The sequence below is a fragment of the Erinaceus europaeus genome, chromosome X, assembly GCF_950295315.1.
Source record: "Erinaceus europaeus chromosome X, mEriEur2.1, whole genome shotgun sequence".
In the NCBI taxonomy this organism is placed as follows: Eukaryota; Metazoa; Chordata; class Mammalia; order Eulipotyphla; family Erinaceidae; genus Erinaceus; species Erinaceus europaeus.
Genome location: NC_080185.1, coordinates 22,205,008 through 22,223,806, shown reverse-complemented (window position 1 = coordinate 22,223,806; position 18,799 = coordinate 22,205,008). Strand labels below are relative to the sequence as shown.

At 43.7% G+C, this 18,799-nt stretch overlaps 1 long non-coding RNA gene across 1 annotated transcript in view; it reads right to left on the bottom strand.

Annotated features, from left to right (window-relative positions):
* Positions 1-8,594: 8,594 nt before the first annotated feature.
* Positions 8,595-18,799, bottom strand: part of LOC132535781 (uncharacterized) — a 48,063-nt gene continuing 37,858 nt past the window's right edge. Inside the window, exons 2-4 of the long non-coding RNA XR_009547488.1 lie at positions 18,459-18,637; positions 17,219-17,347; positions 8,595-8,699 (exon numbers count right to left, since the gene is read on the bottom strand). This is a non-coding gene — a long non-coding RNA (uncharacterized LOC132535781). The remainder of the gene's footprint in view (positions 8,700-17,218; positions 17,348-18,458; positions 18,638-18,799) is intronic.

Here is an 18,799-nt window from a genome sequence, read left to right as displayed (position 1 = left end):
GAGGGTCCAGGTTTTAGTTTGAAAACACTTTGGACTTGGCAAGGCTGCATCTGGGCCATTTGAGTCCTCACAAGATGAGACAAGTGGCTTCCTCCTTCCTAATTTTTAGAGACGCTTCTATACTTCAAACACTTCTACCATCTGCCCAGGATATCCCCAGCAGGCTTTGCTGTGGTTTGGTGCATTGTACCTATTTGTCTAAAAACAGCTCTGGGTAAGACATGAGGGAAGTCTTTGCTCCAGGCCCTTTTGCACAGCCAAGTTCTTATGGGAGAGGCCCCCCAGGAGAAGATATGATGCCTCCCTGTGGGTGGGCCAGGGGTGGTTGGGCAGTGCTGGAGGCAGTGGGCATGCCAGCAACTGCTCTCTCTTGCTGTGGGTTCTGGGCTACTAGGGCAGTGGAGGTCTTGAGTGAGCGGTTTCTGAAAACTAGGAAATAAATGCCTCCTGACCACTCCACATTTCTGCCTTCTCATCTTCCTATGACTCATTCTGCAAACAGGATCTTGTGTGGCCAGCCCTGGAGCAAAGAGATAAGCAATTGGACAAGGTTTTTTTTCTTCTTTTTTTTCTGGGTGTGTGTGGGGGGAGAAGTTCATCCTTCTTCCCTCTCGTTCTCCCAAGATACACTGCCTCCTACACAGAATGTCTCCACTTGATGAGCTCAGGGAGGCTTCACTGATTTCTGCCAGCTGGGAATGGCAGGCTAGGAGTCTGGGGGAGTTGCTATGATCTGAGATTGCATCACAACTTCCCATCAGAGTTGATGCATTTATATCAAGGAAGATGGCCAAGTGGATGGTGAGAAGCCTGGAGGATAAAGATGGGAGCTCCATGTTGAAATCCCTCCCCGGGGGGCCTAGTGGTGGCACACTGGCTTAAGCACACACATAGTACTAAGCACAAGGATCCATGCAAGGATCTTGGTTCAACCCCGCCCCCCAATTTCCCACCTTGGAGGAAGGTCGTCTCACAAGTGGTGAAGCAGGTCCACAGGTGTTTATTTTTCTCTCTCCCTCTCTATCTTCCTTTCCCCTCTCAGTTTCTCTCTGTCCTATCTAATGAAAACAGGAAGAAAAAAAAGGTTGCCAGGAGCAGTGAATTCATAGTGCTGACACTGAGTGCCAGTGATAACCCTGGAGGTTAAGATAAAAGAAAGAAAAAAGAAAAGAAAAGAAAAAAGAAAGAAAGGAAGATAAGGAAGGAAGGAAGGAAGGAAGGAAGATAAGGAAGGAAGGAAGGAAGATAAGGAAGAAAGGAAGGAAGGAAGGAAGGAAGGTAAGGAAGGAAGGAAGGAAGGAAGGAAGGAAGGTAAGGAAGGAAGGAAGGAAGATAAGGAAGGAAGGAAGGAAGGAAGGAAGGAAGGAAGGTAAGGAAGGAAGATAAGGAAGGAAGGAAGGAAGGTAAGGAAGGAAGGAAGGAAGGAAGGAAGATAAGGAAGGAAGGGAGGAAGGAAGATAAGGAAGGAAGGAAGGAAGGAAGGAAGGAAGATAAGAAGGAAGGAAGGAAGGAAGGAAGGAAGGAAGGAAGGAAGGTAAGGAAGGAAGGAAGGAAGGAAGGTAAGGAAGGAAGAAATCCCTTCCCAGTGCTCCTGGATTTGCATCCCACCCCAGCTCTGGAATTTAGGGATAGTGATTTCCAATCAGAATTTAAAATATTTTTTATTTATTTTATGAGTATGGGGGGAGAGAGATGTGTCAGGGAATCCTTGGATTCCACAAATATATAATGGGCCTAATCCTCTAATAGATCTCTCTCTTCACCAGCACGGGTCACTTCCATCAGGAACATCATCACAAGCCCTCCTGTGGGCCTCTCCAGGACCTTGCCCTCAAGGTAGAGCAGCAATGGCAGGGGCTGCCCCACTCTCTGAAGGGAGGCTGGATCAGCCTACTCTGCCACTCAAAGAAGACTGGTCCTGAAATGAGTGCAGCCTAGAATGTTCCCAGCAGTGACCATGGACTGTGAGCTCAGACTAACAGGGACTCAGAGGCTATACATGCTCCTGTGCTAAAGATAAATATATATGGGCCCTAGGTCAGATCAATGGGAAAATAGCTAATTGTATTTATTTATTTTTAATTATCTTTATTTATTGGATAGAGACAGCAAGAAATCGAGAAGGTAGGGAAAGATAGGGAGAGAGAAAGAGAGACACCCACAGATAAGGACCGGGGACTCAAACCTGGGCCCTTGCCCCTTGCACACTCTAACTTGTGTGTTCAACCAGGTGTGCCACCACCCAGCCCCAACAGTTAATTGTACTTATGTATTTTCTTCGAGTTTGGGAGCTACTCTCTGCCAGAATTCAGCTTTCTAGCCCTATTCTCAACTCTGACACCATGTTCCCAGACAATATTTTTAGTCTACCTACATGTTAGCTATCAAGCTCAAGCAAAAATTACTAAAGTCATGGGCCCCTTGAAACATATTCTTTTTTATTTTTTTAATTTTTATTTATAAAAATGAAAGACTGCAAGAGCCATAGGATAAGAGGGGTACAACTCCACACAATTCCCACCACCAGAACTCCATATCCAATTCCCTCCCCTGATAGCTTTCCTATTCTTTAACCCTCTGGGAGTATGGACCCAGGGTCATTATGGGGTGCAGAGGATGGAAGGTCTGGCTTCTGTAATTGCTTCCCCGCTGAACATGGACATTGACAGGTCAAACCATACTCCCAGCCTGTCTCTCTCTTTCCCTAGTGGGACGTGGTTCTGGGGAAGCAGGGCTCCAGGACACATTGGTGGTGTTGTCTGCCCAGAGAGGACCGATTGGCATCACGGTAGCATCTGGAACCTGGTGGCTGAAAGAAGAGTTACCATATAGAGCCAAACAATTTGTTGACTAATCATGAACCTAAAGGCTGGGTTAGTGCAGATGAAGATTTGGGGGTCTTGTTTTGTAGATAGCTAGTAGGACTGTTTTAGGTATATTCCAAAGGGCCTATGACTATACTAGTGTTTTTTTTTTTTTTTTTTTTGAGCCTAATATCTGATATGCAGGTGGGTCCTAATTATTGTCTGGGGAGATGATGTCATGGCTGGCAGAAGGATCAGAAAGCTGGATCAGGGAAAAGAGTAGCTCCTAAATATGGGAAAGGTGTGTAAATATTATTGACTGTAAATCCCATTGATTTGATCTGATCTGGGGCCCATATTTAGCATAGGAGCCTATGTGACCTCTGCATCCCTGTAGATCTGAGTTCACATTCTGTGGTGTAACGTTCCAAGATGCCCCAGTTTTAGAACCCATCTTCCTCAGGTGGAAGATACAGTAGGTTGTCCAGCCTCTTTTCAGAGAATGGAACATTCTCTACCGTTGTTGATCCAAGTTGAGGGCAAGGTCCTATGGGAGCCCACAAAGGGGTCTATTGTGTTGTTCCTCATAGAGATGACCAGTAACAATGGAGAGAGGTATCTATTCAAGGTCTAGGCCCATCTTGTCTGTTTGAGAATCTCAGAACTCCCTGAATAAGGTCCCAGCTTATGGGGTGGCCTGATAGAGACTAAAGAGTCATCATTAAAGTATGCCAGTATCTTGTCCTTATTCAGCTTTTGCAGTCCTTACTTTGATAAGGTTAGCTTTGGAGTGACTGAGGGAAGTGTAACAGGAGGTAGGTGAGGAGGTTATCTACTTCTAAGTAGACACTACTTCATTAGGAAATTTATGGTGTCTTTTTAGGTCTTTTTACTTGCTTGCTGTATATACTGACTCACTGCAGACTATTGTGCATTTTTGCTTTCAGGTGTATAGTTTGCCCTAATTTATGGATACATGTGAACATATGCCCTATCTCATGGGACCTGGTCTATATCTAGGTTTTAGGACTTTGTTAGGAAGTGAACCTCCTGAAATGGAATTAGAAAATCCTATGAAAGGAAAGGTCTCGCCTGAGTAATGAAGCTGAAGGGTTGACATTCCATGCCTGACGTCTATGGACACAGTCTGAAGTGAAGCTTGCTGAGGTGGCACTCATTGCGTTGATTAGGTTGAGATCACCAGATGCAATATCATTTGATATGAATCGAGAGAAGCATGCAGAAAAGTGCGCTCCACCCTAGAGGTTCCAGAACTGGGGGAAATATAGTCTCTATAGAGGAAGTGAGAGGTTCCTGCTGTCTTAGGGTTAAGAAGACAATAGTTATTGCTATAATAGTTATTGCTATAATCACATTATTTGGCAATTGGGTTAACTTTGAAATATTACTTTGTTAATATTTGCTGTATCATACAGAATATCACCGTAATTTATCCTTTGACTTATTTGTATATAGCTGTGTCTTATAGAGTAATGCCACTGGTTCCTTCTGTTGCCCCTGGTCTAAGCTTTTTAGAGAGTCAACATTTAAAAGACTCAGCCTATCATCTATTCATTAAAAAGTATGAAACATTAAATCAATTTCCTCTCATTTTAATTAAATAGTGACTTATGACTAGAAGTTAATAGTAGTGTACATAAACACTATTCTTACCACCAAAAGAATGTGTCTCATCCCATCCCCTCCCAGTGAAGCAGAACATCCACCCTCACCCTCAACACAGAGATTTTTACTTTGGTGCCCTGCTCTACACTCAGTCAAATTCTGCTTTGACTTTTCTTTTCTGTTCTTCTTTCTCAACTTCTGTTTATGAGTGGGATCATCCCATACTTGTATTTGTCTTTCTGACTTATCTTACTTAACATAATTCCTTCTAGCTCCATCCAAGATGGGTCAGAGAAGGTGAGTTCATTGTTCTTAGTAGCTGCATAATATTCCATTGTGTATATATATCACAGCTTTTTCAGCCATTCATCTGTTGTTGGGCACCTGGGTTGATTCCAGGTTTTAGCTATTACGAATTGTGCTACTATGAACATAGGTGTACACATATCTTTTTGGTTGGGTGTTATGGAGTCCTTGGGATATCCCTAGGAGAGGAATTACTGGGTCATATGGAAGGTTCATGTTTAGCCTTGTGAGAGTTCTCCATACTGCTCTTTATAGAGGCTGGACCAATTTACATTCCCACCAGCAGTGCAAAAGGGTACCATTGTTCCCACAGCCTCTCCGGAATTTGTTGTTGCTGTAGAAACATATTTCAATTAGACATCCTAGCTTGTTTCCACCCTGAGATCCCTATTCTCATCTGATATGTCCCTACATTTTGGTTCCTGTTGACTAAACATTTTGCCCTGCTTTATATCTTACTACCTTTCAGCCAAGTTGCTGATGCTACCATGATGCCATTCTGACTTCCCTGGGCAGACAACCTCAGTGATGTATCCTAGAACCTCAGCTCTCCAGAGCCCTACTCCACTAGGGAAAGGTACAAACAGTCTTGGTGTATGGGCCCACTTGCCCATACCCATTCCCTGTGGGGAAGCAATTACGGAAGTCAGAACTAATACCTTCTGCACCCCCAAAATAGTTTTGGTCCATATCCTAAAAGAGGAGAAATATTAGGGGAAGATGACCAGAAGACTCTGAACTTCAATTTCATCAAGACCCAGAGAGAGAAGAGGGAAAATGGAAAGGCATTTAGAAGTAGCAATAGGTGTAGCTGTGACTTAGAAAGGATGAGAAGGCAGGACCATAGAAAAAAACATGGACACATACATATATACATAGATAGTTGTAGAAAATAGTGAATCCCTATCTGTGACCTTGGGAGAACTACTGCAATATCCAACGGAAGAAATGGGGACACAGAACTCTGATGGTGGAACAGTATGAAAATATACCCCTGTTATCTTATAATTCTGTAAATCAATATTAAATCACTAATAAAACTAAAAAGAAGAAAAGAAAAAGACCAGAGCACTGCTCAGCTCTGGTTTATGGCAGTGTTGAGAATTGAAGCTGGGTCCCCAGGACTTCAGTCATGAAAGTCTTTCGTGAAAGTCGCTTGGTTGAACATACACATTACCATGCACAAGAACCTGGGTTTGAGCCCATGCTTCCCACCTGCAAAATGGAACACTTCATGAATGTTTAAGCAGGTCTGCAGGTGTTTCTCTTTCTTTCTCCCTCTCTATCTCCTTCTCTCCTCTCAATTTCTTTTTTTTCCCTTGAAATATATATTTTTTAATTTCTTTATTGGAGACTTAATGTTTTACATTTGACAGTAAATACAGTAGTTTGTACATGCATAACATTTCCCAGTTTCTCATATAACAATACAGCCCCCCACTAGGTCCTCTGTCATCCTTTTTGGACCTGTATTCTCCTCTCCCCCCAACCACTCCCAGAGTCTTTTGCTTTGGTGCAGTACACCAATTCCAGTTCAGGTTCTACTTGTGTTTTCTCTTCTGATCTTGTTTTTCAACTTCTGTCTGTCTCCTCTCTCAATTTCTGTCAGTGCTATCAAATAATATATGGATAGAAAGTAGAAAGGGGAGGGGCAGTGGCCGCTGGGAGCAGTGGATTCATAGTGCCGGCACCAGAGTCTCAGCAATAACCGTGGTGTCAATAAAAAAGACAGGAAGGAAGGAAGGAAGGAAGGGAAGAAGGTAAAAAGGAAGGTGTTTGCATAGCTATTATGTTTTCTTCTCAGATCTACTTTCATTTTTTTAATTCAGAAAAAGGTAGGCAGGGATAAATAATGAAATGGTTACATAAAAAGACTCTCATGCCTGAGGCTCCAAAGTCCCATGTTCAGTCCCCCACACCACCATAAACCAGAGCTAAGCAGTGATCTAGTAAATAAATAAATATAAAAATAAAAGGTGACTTTATAAAATAGTTGTTGGGGTGGTGAAATACCATAATACCGTAATACCATAAATACCATAATAGCATGCTGCTATGCCATGTGTGTGACCCAGGTTCAAATCTGGCTACCACCACATTAAAGGAAGCTTCAGTGTTGTGGTCTCTGTCATTTTCTCTCTGCCCCTCTGTCTCTATGTAAAAAAGGGGGGTTGGGTGGTAGCACAGCGGGTTAAGCACACGTAGCGCAAAGCGCAAGGACCGGCATAAGGATCCCAGTTCGAGCCCTGGCTCTCCACCTGCAGGGGAGTCGCTTCAGAGGTGGTGAAGCAGGTCTGCCGGTGTCTATATTTCTCTCCCTCTCTCTGTCTTTCCCTCCTCTCACCATTTCTCTCTGTCCTATCCAACAATGACATCAATAACAATGATAATAACTACAACAACAGTAAAAGAACAAGGGCAACAAAAGGGAAAATAAAGAAATATTAAAAAAAAAGAATTACTGTTGTCCTCTCAGAGGTGCAATTTCACATCTTCCTAAAATGGGTATAAACACACCTCACCCACCAAATTGTCATTCACTGTCAGTTACCAGGTTCCCAACTTTCTTTTAGATCTCACCTCACCCAGGCATGCTCAGATCAGCTGATGGTTTATTAACTTCATCCTGGATTTCCTCTTGCTTTTTACCTAAATTCCACACAAGACTGAATTGTCCATTATTAGCCCTCCTTCTAGTTTATCTCACATAGAATGAGCCCTTCCAGATCCATCTATGCAGCAAAAGTTCACCTTATCTCACAGTGGAGTCATACTTCACTGTGTTCCAATCAATTCTTAAAGAATCAGTTGGAGGAGCCTGAGAAACAGCTCAGCCCTAAAGCACATATTGTGTATTCAATCCCCTGTACTATAAAATGGCAGCATAGAGAGCAAACTATCTTTATCTCCCACCCCAAAAAAAAAAATCCAGTAAGGATAATTTGGGTTAGTAGGCTTTATTGCTCTTCTGACAATCTCTTGTGCATGAGACCAAAATTCAACTTGTAACTGTCATCTTGAGCCCTGGGTGAGGAGTGAGGCCTGGTCTTGACATTATGAAGCCAGGTCTTTATGTTACTGGACCCAAAAGAAAGCAGAGTGCCGGGGTCGGTCGGTGGTGCAGTGGGTTAAGCGCATGTGGCGCAAAGAGCAGGGACCGGCAAAAGGATCCCGGTTCGAGCCCCAGCTCCCCACCTGCAGGGGAGTCGCTTCACAGGCGGTGAAGCAGGTCTGCAGGTGTCTATCTTTCTCTCCCCCTCTCTGTCTTCCCCTCCTCTCTCCATTTCTCTCTGTCCTATCCAACAACGAACAACATCAACAATGGCAATAATAATAACCACAAAGAGGCTACAACAACAAGGGCAACAAAAGGGGGAAAAATGGCCTCCAGGAGCAGTGGATTCATGGTGCAGGCACCGAGCCCAGTAATAACCCTAGAGGAAAAAAAAAAAAAAGAAATCAGGGTGCCTCAAACTCCTCACCACAGATGGGCATTTGGTTACATCAGATGGTTCTGGGCAACATGTTTCTTCATTTGCATGTGTCCTCAGTACATATGCTGACTAGATCCCAGTGAGCTCTCCAAGGGTAGGAACTATATCTTCTATGTTAGGGTAGCAAAACTCAGGGGACTAGTCCAGTAGAACCCAAGGGCACTTCGCACACTGAGTTGTCTACACTAGCTTGTGAAATACCAAACAAATAGAAGTCTGGGGTGGGGTGTTTGGTTTTGTATTCAAGCTTAGCGTCTATTCCTGGTAGCACTTAATAATAATGATGATAATAATAACAAACTTGAGGAATGAATCCCCTCAGGGTCAGATCTCACAGGGCTTCCATCAATCAAGCAACAGTTGAGGGGACTTGTATTTTGTTCCTACAAAGTCTGGCCACAAAAGTCTGGTCCTTGGGAGTTGTCCAAACTGGCATCTCTCCACCAAAAAGAGAGAGGGAGGGGGGACCCTGAGAGAGAAAGAGAGAGGTTCTTTAGTTTGTAGTGCTAAAAAAAGAAAGGAGTGGCTTCAGAAATGTGGCTTGGAAAACTCAGGACTTTGATTTTGATGCCAAGCCAGAGAGAAGTTATATTGGCAAGGGCGCCACTGAGGTTCCCTTCTTAGTATTCATTAGCATGATGAGTTTTGATTGAATCAGTTTGGACATAACTCCATGGGCAGAGCTTCTGTTCCTGCCTTTGGTGGTGAAGGGTGGAGAGTGGGGAGGTGGGAAGGCAGGGCCTGGAATGCAGGAATGTAGCCAGTAGTCCTTTTTGCTATCCTCTGGAAATGCTGAGCCTGTTCCAGGGGGAACCAGTAGGCTCCAGACAGCTCAGTCCTGCCCTGGGCCTGATCATGATACACTGGCCTTTTCAGGCACATTCATGTGACATCTGTGCCTTGACCTCGCCTGTCACTGATTAACCAGTTTCCAGCACCCACTCAAAGTTATAAGAAGCCACCCTCTCTGCCAGCTTGTCATGGGAGATAATTTGTTCCTCTCTTGGTATCAAGGATCTATCCCATTTGGAAATTAAAAAAAAAAAACAAAACCAAAAACTTCTCTAGTCTATTCTCAGCAATTTGTACTGAGAGACTGTAGGCCTTGGCCCTCAGAGAATCACTGATGACCAAATTTAGTTCTCTACTGAGGTCTCACAGGACTTAATTTAAAGATTTACCTTTGATTGTTTGTGTCTGTCATTCATTGGTCATTCACTCAACTGATTCATCATTCATCCTATCCTATGTCAAGCCTATGTTTCAGTATGAGGCAAAAACCAAAGTCCCCCTTCCCATGGAGCATCCATTCTGTCAAGAAAAATAGCAATAAGTAGACAAGAAACACAACCAACAAAAATACCCAAAGGCCAAGCTACACAGAGAATGAAAGGTATTGCTATGGGAGTGGGGTGTCATGGTTCAACATCCATAAGAAGATGACTTTTATCCTCAGAGTTGAGTAGTCACACTTTAAAAGATGAGAATGAAGGGCAGGACAGGTAGAATAATGGTTCTGTAAGATACTTGTAAAAAATTATTGCTGATTTAATAATGATTAACAAGATTGTAACAGAGATACAGTTCCATACAATTCCCACCACCAGAGTTCTATGTCCTACCCCCCACCCATTGGAAGCTCCCCTATTCTTGGAAGGCAGCTATGCTCACCACTATACCATCAATGCAACTAGCTTCCCTATTCTTTATTCCTCTGAGAGTATGGACCAAAATTCTGTTTGGGGTGCAGAAGGTGGGAGGGTCTGGCTTCTGTAATTGCTTCTCTGCTGGACATGGGTGTTGACAGGTCAATCCATACCTCTAGGCTGTTTGTGTCTTTTCCCTAGTATGGACCAAAATTCTGTTTGGGGTGCAGAAGGTGGGAGGGTCTGGCTTCTGTAATTGCTTCTCTGCTGGACATGGGTGTTGACAGGTCAATCCATACCTCTAGGCTGTTTGTGTCTTTCCCTAGTGGGGTAAGGCTCTGGGGAGGTAATGTTCCAGGACACACTGGTGAGGTCATCTGCCCTGGGAAGTCAGGATGGCATCATGGTAGTGTCTGCAACTTGGTGGCTGCCTTTCAGATGACCTCACCAGTGTGTCCTGGGGCTCATGACTTTAGTAATTTTTGCCTGAGCCCAATAGCTAACATGCAGGTGGAATAAAAGTATAGTCTGGATAAGGGCAGAGAGAAGCTGCCATATATGGGAGAAGTATATACGTATCATTTTATGGTGTCTTTGTTTTGGGGTCTTTCTATGTGGTTGCTGTTTTGGGTCACTGCAAACTATTGTTCACTTTTGCTTTAAGGTGCATATTTTCCCCTAACTTATGGGCATATGTGCACATGTGTTTGTCTCATGGACCCTGATCTATATCTAGGTTCTGTGACGTTCTTAGGAGATGCGCCACTCAGTACATAATTGAGGAGTCCTGTGAACTAGGAACGGTCTCAGCAGAGTGCTAGAGCTGAAGGGTTGCTTTCTAGTCCTATTTCCAACTCTGACTTCATCTCCCCAGACAATACCTTTGGTCCACCCGCATGAACATTAACTGTAAATGCCACCGATCTGACCTAGGGCCCATATATACTCATATTTAGCACAGTAGCCTGTGTAACCTCTGAAACCCTGTCAGTTTGAGCTCACAGTCCATGGTCACGGCTAGGAACACTCTAAGTTGCACTCATTTCAGGAGCAGTCTTGCATGAGTGGCAGAGTAGGCTGACCTAGCCTCTATTCAGAGAATGGAGCAATCCCTACCATTGTTGTTCTACTTTGAGAGAAAGGTCTTGCTTGGAAAGGCCCACAGAGGGCTTATGCTGATGTTCCTGATGGAAGTGAGTCCAGTGATGGTGGGATATTCTTAAGTGGGGGAGAGATGTCTTCTTGTTTACGCTATGAAAAGACCATCACACTAGCTGCTCTGAGGGTAGTGGACTGTAGGAGAGCAAGAGTGGAGACAAGAAGAGGGGTTAGCAGATAAGCCTGACCATTTAAGTGGGAGAAGATGTTGGCTTGCCTCAAGGTGGTTGGGGGAGACAAAGATCAGTGGGGATATTTGTGAGGTATTCAGATTGTCAGGGCTTGGTGAGAGATTTGTGGATGGAGATGAGTAAAGGAGAGAGAACCAGTAGTGCCTCCCAGGCTTTGTTCTAGCATTTGAGGAACAAATGCAAATGCTAGAACCATTGAAGAAGACAAAAGAGACAAAGCATAAGGTTGAGTGATGCCATCGATAGATGACTGGATAAAGAAATCAAGAGACGACAGGGTTCTGAACCCTAATTACATGAGGACCCTGAAAGAGAAAAGGAAAAAAGGATAGACATTCAGAAATAGTAGTAGGTGTAGGTATGACTTGAAAAGGAAGAGAAGGCAGGACCAGAGAAAAATGGGCAAAAAGATAGATAGATAGATAGATAGATAGATAGTTATTGAAATAATAGTCAGCTCATATCTGTGACCTTGGGAGAACCACTGCAGTTTCTAATGGAGGGAAATAGGACACAGAACTCTGGTGGTGGGAAGGGTGTGGAATTTTACTATTATCTTGTAATTTTGTAAACCAATATTGAATCACTAATAATAATAATGAAGACATGAGATATATTCTCTATGGAACACTACTCCACAATAAAAATATGTTGTTGTGTTCTTTATTTGGGCAAAATAAATGGAAGTAGAAATAATTATGCTTAGCAAACTAAGTAAAGAGATGAAGATAACTACCAGATGATTTCACTCCCACATATAGAACCTAGAGAACTGAAATTAAAAAGTTGCCCCAAAAAACCCACAAAAAAAAACAGAAGTAAACAAATTGTCTTTAAGACTTTGTGAGTAGTCTTTTGGTGGTGGGAATGGTGTTTATGTACACTCCTAGTAAAATGTAGTCATATAAATCACTAGTTAATTAATACGAGGGGGGGAAATTCATTGTATGTCTTGAAGTTTTTCAAAACACAAGCTGAATCTTTTCTCAATATATGCAGTGTAATTGATATGCAGACTCTCTCAAAAGCCTAGACCAAGTAGATCAGAAGCAACCAATAGCACAGCTATATACAAGATACTGGGTACTGTACAGCAAACCCTAACAAAAGGACTTTTCAAAGTTAACCCAATTACCAAACAATGTGATGATAACATTAACTATCGATTGTCTTTTGGAACCCTAAGACAGCAGGAACCTCACATCTCCACTATAGAGCCTCTACTTCCCCCAGTCCTGGAACCCTTGGATAGGGCCCACTTTCCTGTATGCCTCTCCCAATCCATACCAAATAACATTGCATCCGCCGATCACAACCTAACCAACACAACGATTGCCACCTCAACATGCTTCACTTCAGACTGTGTCCAGAGACTTCACGTGTGGAATGACAACCCTTCAACTTCATTACTCGGTGAGACCTTTCCTTTCATAGTATACTCTAATTTCATCTCAGGTGGTTCACTTTCTAACAAAGTCCCAAAACCTAGATATACACCAGTTTCTGTGAGAGAGAGAGCATATGTTCACACGTATCCATAAACTACTGCAAAATATATGCCTGAAAGCAGAAGTGCACTAGAGTTTGCAGTGAGTACCCCCCCTAACATTTCCTCTCCACTATTCCAAGCTTTGGGTCCATGATTGCTCAACAATTTGTTTGGCTTCGTATGTTAACTCTCTTTTCAGTCACCAGGTTCCAGATGTCATCAGGATGCCGGCCAGGCTTCCCTAGACTGAAGACCCCACCAATGTGTCCTGGAGCTCCGCTTCCCCAGAGACCCACCCTACTAGGGAAAGAGAGAGGCAGACTGGGAGTATGGACCGACCAGTCAATGCCCATGTTCAGCGGGGAAGCAATTACAGAAGCCAGACCTTCTACCTTCTGCAACCCACAATGACCCTGGGTCCATGCTCCCAGAGGGATAGAGAATGGGAAAGCTATCAGGGGAGGGGGTGGGAAATGGAGATTGGGTGGTGGGAGTTGTGTGGAATTGTACCCCTCCTAACCTATGGTTTTGTTGATTAATCCTTTCTTAAATAAAAAAAAAATATATATATAAATAAAGACTTTGTGAGAATAGGGAGTCAGGCGGTAGTGCAGGTGGTTAAGCGCAGGTGGCGCAAAGCACAAGGACCAACATAAGGATCCCAGTTCGAGCCCCCGGCTCCCCACCTGCAGGGGAATCGCTTCACAGGCAGTGAAGCAGGTCTGCAGGTGTCTGTCTTTCTCTTCTCCTCTCTGTCTTCCCCTCATTTCCATTTCTCTCTGTCATATCAGACAACAATAAAACAACAAGGGCAACAAAAGGGAATAAATAAATAAATACTTAAAAAAAAAAGACTTTGCGAGAAATATGTTGTCTGTCATTGTAGGGTTGGGGTCACAGAACTTCTGTCGTAGGTGTTGTATGGAAATATGTATCCTGTAATCCTACAGTCTCGTAAACCATTTTTTTTAAAAATTGATTTAATAATGATCGAAAAGATCATAGGATAAGAGGGGCACAATTCCCACCACCAGAGTTCTATATCCCATTCCCTCCCCCTGATAGCTTTCCTATTATTTATCCCTCTGGGGGCATGGACCCAGGATCATTATAGGATGCAGAAGGTGGAAGGTCTGGCTTCTATAATTGCTTCCCCACTGAACATGGACGTTGACAGGTCGAACCATACTCCCAGCCTGTCTCTCTCTTTCCCTAGTGGGACAGGGCTCTTTAGAGGTGAGGTTCCAGGGTACATTGGTCAGGTGATCTGTCCAGTGAAGTCAAGTTTGATCCCCAATACAACATATTTCAGAGTAGTCTATGGTCTTTCTTGGTGTCTTTTATAAAATAAATAAATCTCAAGGGAAAAAAAAAAGATTTAGGCCACCTGAGAGGTGGTGCAGTGGATAAAGTGTTGGGCTCTCAAGAATGAAGTCTGAAGTTTGATCCCCAGCATTACATGTGCCACAGTGATACTCTGATTCTATTTCTCTCTCTCATCTGTCTCTCCCCCAAATAAATCTTAAACACTTTAAAAGAATATTTGATGATGCATTGGAAGCAAGATCAAGAGAAGAGCTTTATTCTGGGCATGTTGAGATTGAGATGTCTGGTCAGCAGTTGGAAATACTGGCATCCAGAGTCTCAGAAAAGTGTTCTGATCTCAGCCAAGACAGATGGGATCTTTGCAGTTGTTTTCCACAAAAGTAAACAGGCAATGCCAAGGGGGACAGAATGTAGGTGGAGCAATGAGAGGGCCAATGGCCCAGCTGTGAGGGAGACCCTCATAGCCATATATGGAGGTCAAACAGAGGAGCAGCAGCAGCAAGTGAGAGAGGAGAGACCTGAGGGAAAGCACTTCAGGGAGGTGGGACGGGACATTATGTCCAGTGCTGGGTCTGAGCTCTGAGGGGGAGGCAATGGAACACTTGTTGAGCTGGCTACAGCAGGTAGCAATAACTTAATGCAGTAACTTCATGGAGAAACAATTACTAGTCCCATTTTAAATAGGGCACATAATTTCCACTCCGTGAACCAGAGCACTGTTCAGCTCTGGCTTATGGTGGTGCAGGAGATTGAACCTAGGACTTGACGGAGCCTCAGGCATGAGAGTCTGTTTGCATAGCCATTATCCTATCTACCCCCACCCAAAAGTTCTTAAATTTATTGCCTGTGTTAGAGTTTCACATGAAGCATGGGTTGCATTGGATCGACCTTCTCGTGGTGCATCCCGTGAGTACCCATTCATTGGGCAAACTGACGATCCTTCCTAGCCGACTGAATCCACATGGATCCCAGTCACTTTCAAAGCCAGCAACAAGCAGCTCCTGACAGCTTTCAACCTGACGCTGTTGACTGGCTACGAAAGAAGGGCAAACGCTAGAAGAAGAAGAACATGAAGCAGGCAAGCAGAGAAACCAGAGCATCATTAAGGTACACTCATGTTGGGTTGGGATCAACTGAAAACCTCAGGCATGTAAATTCAGTGTTCTAGCAGCTGAGTCATTTTCCCAACTGCTGTTTTATTTTAGTGTGATTTAATTTGATTTATCTTTACCACCAGAGTTATTGCTCACTGAGTGCACCGTACCTGTTGGTCTCTGCCATTCCCAGAGGCCATTTTTCCTTCTTTTTGATAGAGGTTGAGAGATGGATGATAGATAGATAGATAGAGATAGAGAGAGAGAGAGAGAGAGAGAGAGAGAGAGAGAGAGAGAAGAACTGCATAACCACTTGTTAAGCTAGAGGTAGGAACCAAGGGCTTGAACCCAAGGCCTCTTGCATGGTAACATATGCACGCAAGCCAGTAAACCACCACCCTAGCACTATTTTATTTTTTGCCTCCAGGGTTATTGCTGGGCCATGATGCTGGCACTACAAAATCCATTGCTCCTGGCAGCCATCTTTTCCATTTTATTGGATAGGTCAGAGAGAAAATGAGAGTGGAGAGAGAGATAGAGAGGGTGAGAGAAAGAGAGACACTTGAAGACCTGCTTTGCTGCTTGTGAAGCATCCCCCCCTGCAGGTGGGAAGCCGGGGGTTCGAACCTAGATCCTTGCATGGGTCTTTGTGCTTAGTACTATGTGCACTTAATCACCTGCCCCCCCCCATTTTATATTTTTTAGGAGAGAGAGAAAGGCAGAGAAACAGAGAAAGAGGGAGATACCTTCTAATAGTGAAGTTTTCCCTGGTGTCATTGTACTCCCATACTCTGTAATGGGGCCTGGAACTGAGGTTACACATTTGGCAAAACAAGAGTCCTCCACATGGGCTGTCTCACTGGTTTTGTGTGTGGTGCCGGGAAATGAACCCACAGCCTCATCCCTGTGTGGGATGATCAGTGAATGACCTTCTCAGACTGTTTTTTTTCCATTCTTCCTCTTCTTTTCTTCTTCTTCTTCTTCTTCTTTTTTTTTTTTTCTACCAGAGCACTGCTCAGTATTTAATGGTGGTGCAGGAGGCTGAACCTGGGATCTTGGAGCCTCAGGTATGAGAGACTTTTTGCATAGCCATTATGCTATCTCCCTGGCCCATGTTTTCCCATTCTTTATTTGAAAGCCAGAGAGAACAAAGGCAGAAAGAGAGAGACAGAGACCAAGGCAACAAACTACTGCATCACTCCACCACTCCACAACCATTGAGCTATCCTGGTGTTGTCCATAATGCTCTCATGTGGCTCCAGGATTTGAACCCAGAGCCTGGCATACAGAAAGGTCCATGGTTCGTGGAGTGCTCTATATCTTGGTTCAGTGATTCTCATTTATGAGAATTAATGTGGGACAAATGGAGGACATATACATTATTTATTATTATTATTATTTTTTAACCAGTGCACTGTTCGTCTCTGGCTTATAGTATTACTGGGAACTGAACCTGGGACCTTTGTTGCCTCAGGCCAGAAAGCTTCTTTGCATAACCATTATTCTATCTCCCCCAACCCATAAAGACACATGCATTTCTTTTAAAATAATTTTTATTAGTGATTTAATAATGATTGACAAGACTGTGGTATAAGAAGTGTACAGTTCCATATAGTTCCCACCACCGAAGTTCCGTGTTCCATCCCCTCTACTGGAAGCTTCCCTATTCTTTATCCCTCTGGGAGTATGGACCAAAGAGTTTTTTCTAAATATTTAATTAATTAATTTATTTATTTTCCTTTTTTTGTTGCCCTTGTTGTTTTTATTGTTGTTGCGGTTGTTATTGATGTCGTTGTCGCTGGATAGGACAGAAAGAAATGGAGAGAGGAGGGGAAGACAGAGAGGGGGAGAGAAAGATAAACACCTGCAGACCTGCTTCACTGTTTGTTAAGCCACCTCCCTCCCCCGCAGTTGGGGAGCCTGGGCCTCTAACCGGGATCCTTCTACTTTGTGCCATGTGCACTTAACCCACTGCGCTACCACCCCACCCTGGACCAAAGTTTTTATGGAGTGCAGAAGCTGGAAGGTCTGGCTTCTGTAATTGCTTTTCCTATGGGCATGGGTGTTGACAGGTCAATCCATACCCCCCAGGCTGTTTCTGTCTTTCCCTAGTTGGATAGGGCTCTGGGAAGGCGGGGCTCCTGGGTACATTAGTGAAATCATCTGTCCAGGGAAGTCAGGATGGTGTCATGGAAGCATCTGCAAGTTGGTGGCTGAAAAGTATTAAGATAAAAAGCAGAACAATTTATTTAATCATCAGAAACCCAAGTAATCAGATGAAGTTAGGATTCTTTGTGTGGGAAGAAGCTAGGGATTCTATTTTAGGTATATTCCAAGGGCCCCACAATTTTACTAATTTTTGCCTTAGCCCAACATCTAGCATGCAGGTGGGCTAAAGGTATTGTCTGGAGGGAGGTGCGGGCAGTAGCACAGTGGGTTAAGCTCACAGGGTGCAAAACTCAGGGACTGGCATAAGGATCTTGGTTTGAGCCCTCTGCTTCCCATCTGTGAGGGTGGGGGCGTTGTTTCACAGGCGGTGAAGCAGGTCTGCAGATGTCTATCTTTCTCTCCCCCCTCTGTCTTCCCCTCCTTTCTCCATTTCTCTCTGTCCTATCCAACAACAGCAGCAATAATGGCAACAACAATAATAATAACAACAATAAACAATAAGGGCAACAAAAGGGAAAAAATAACCTCCAGGAGCATAGTGCAGGCACTCAGCCCCAGCGATAACCCTGGAGGCAAAAAAAAAAAATGTATATATTGTCTGGGAAAATGGTGTCAAAGTTGAGGATAGGACTGGAAAGCTGGATAAGGGCAGAGAAGCTTGCAAATATGGGGGAAATACATAAATATCATGAACTCTAAACTCTGTCAATCTGACCTGGGGCCCACATCTTGTTGGTCATCATTTCTCCTTTGGCTAATTCTGCTTCTGTTCCCCTGCATTGCTTAACGCTGTGCTCTATTTACATAATCATTGTTTGGTCTGAGACCCGCCCTGCCTGCAGGGCATTGGTTTAATCCCCACTGGTTCGCACTCTTTTTCCACTCCGCTCCCTCTCTTAGTCACTTCCTTTTTTCCACCCTGCCACTTCCTTCCTGGAAAGTATAAATGCAGATTCTTTTCTGATCAATAAACATTGCATTGCGTTCTGGCTCAGCCACAAGAGTTCTTGGTTCCTCTCCCGTGTTGCTGAGTAAGCAGCAGCCTAGGTTGGCTCCGGTCAAATTCTCTCCAACCCGGAGAGCACTGGAAGAAACACCCTCAGGCTAGCCCAGCAACATCTCTTCATATTTATCACAAGAGGCTGGGACACATACATTTCTTAATATTGCATCATTTTTGGGCTCCAAGATTGAGACAAATCTTCTGTATTTTGCACATGTGAAACTTTGGGTTAGTTCAGAGTACTGTCTTTTTCATACACATTCTTTCCTTTCCTTTCCTTTTTTTCTTTTCTTCCCTTCTCTTTTCTCTTCTTTTTTTTCCTGAGCAGAAACTGATGAAAAAGAAAAAAACACATTTTTTGTCTCCTTCCCAACCTTCTCAGTTCTACCCTTTCCTTGTTTGCTCACCTTGACTTGCATGCTTTGCATACATGAGGCCCTGTGTTCCATCCCAGGCATCACATACAAAAAACAGTAATGGGATGTACAGTGAG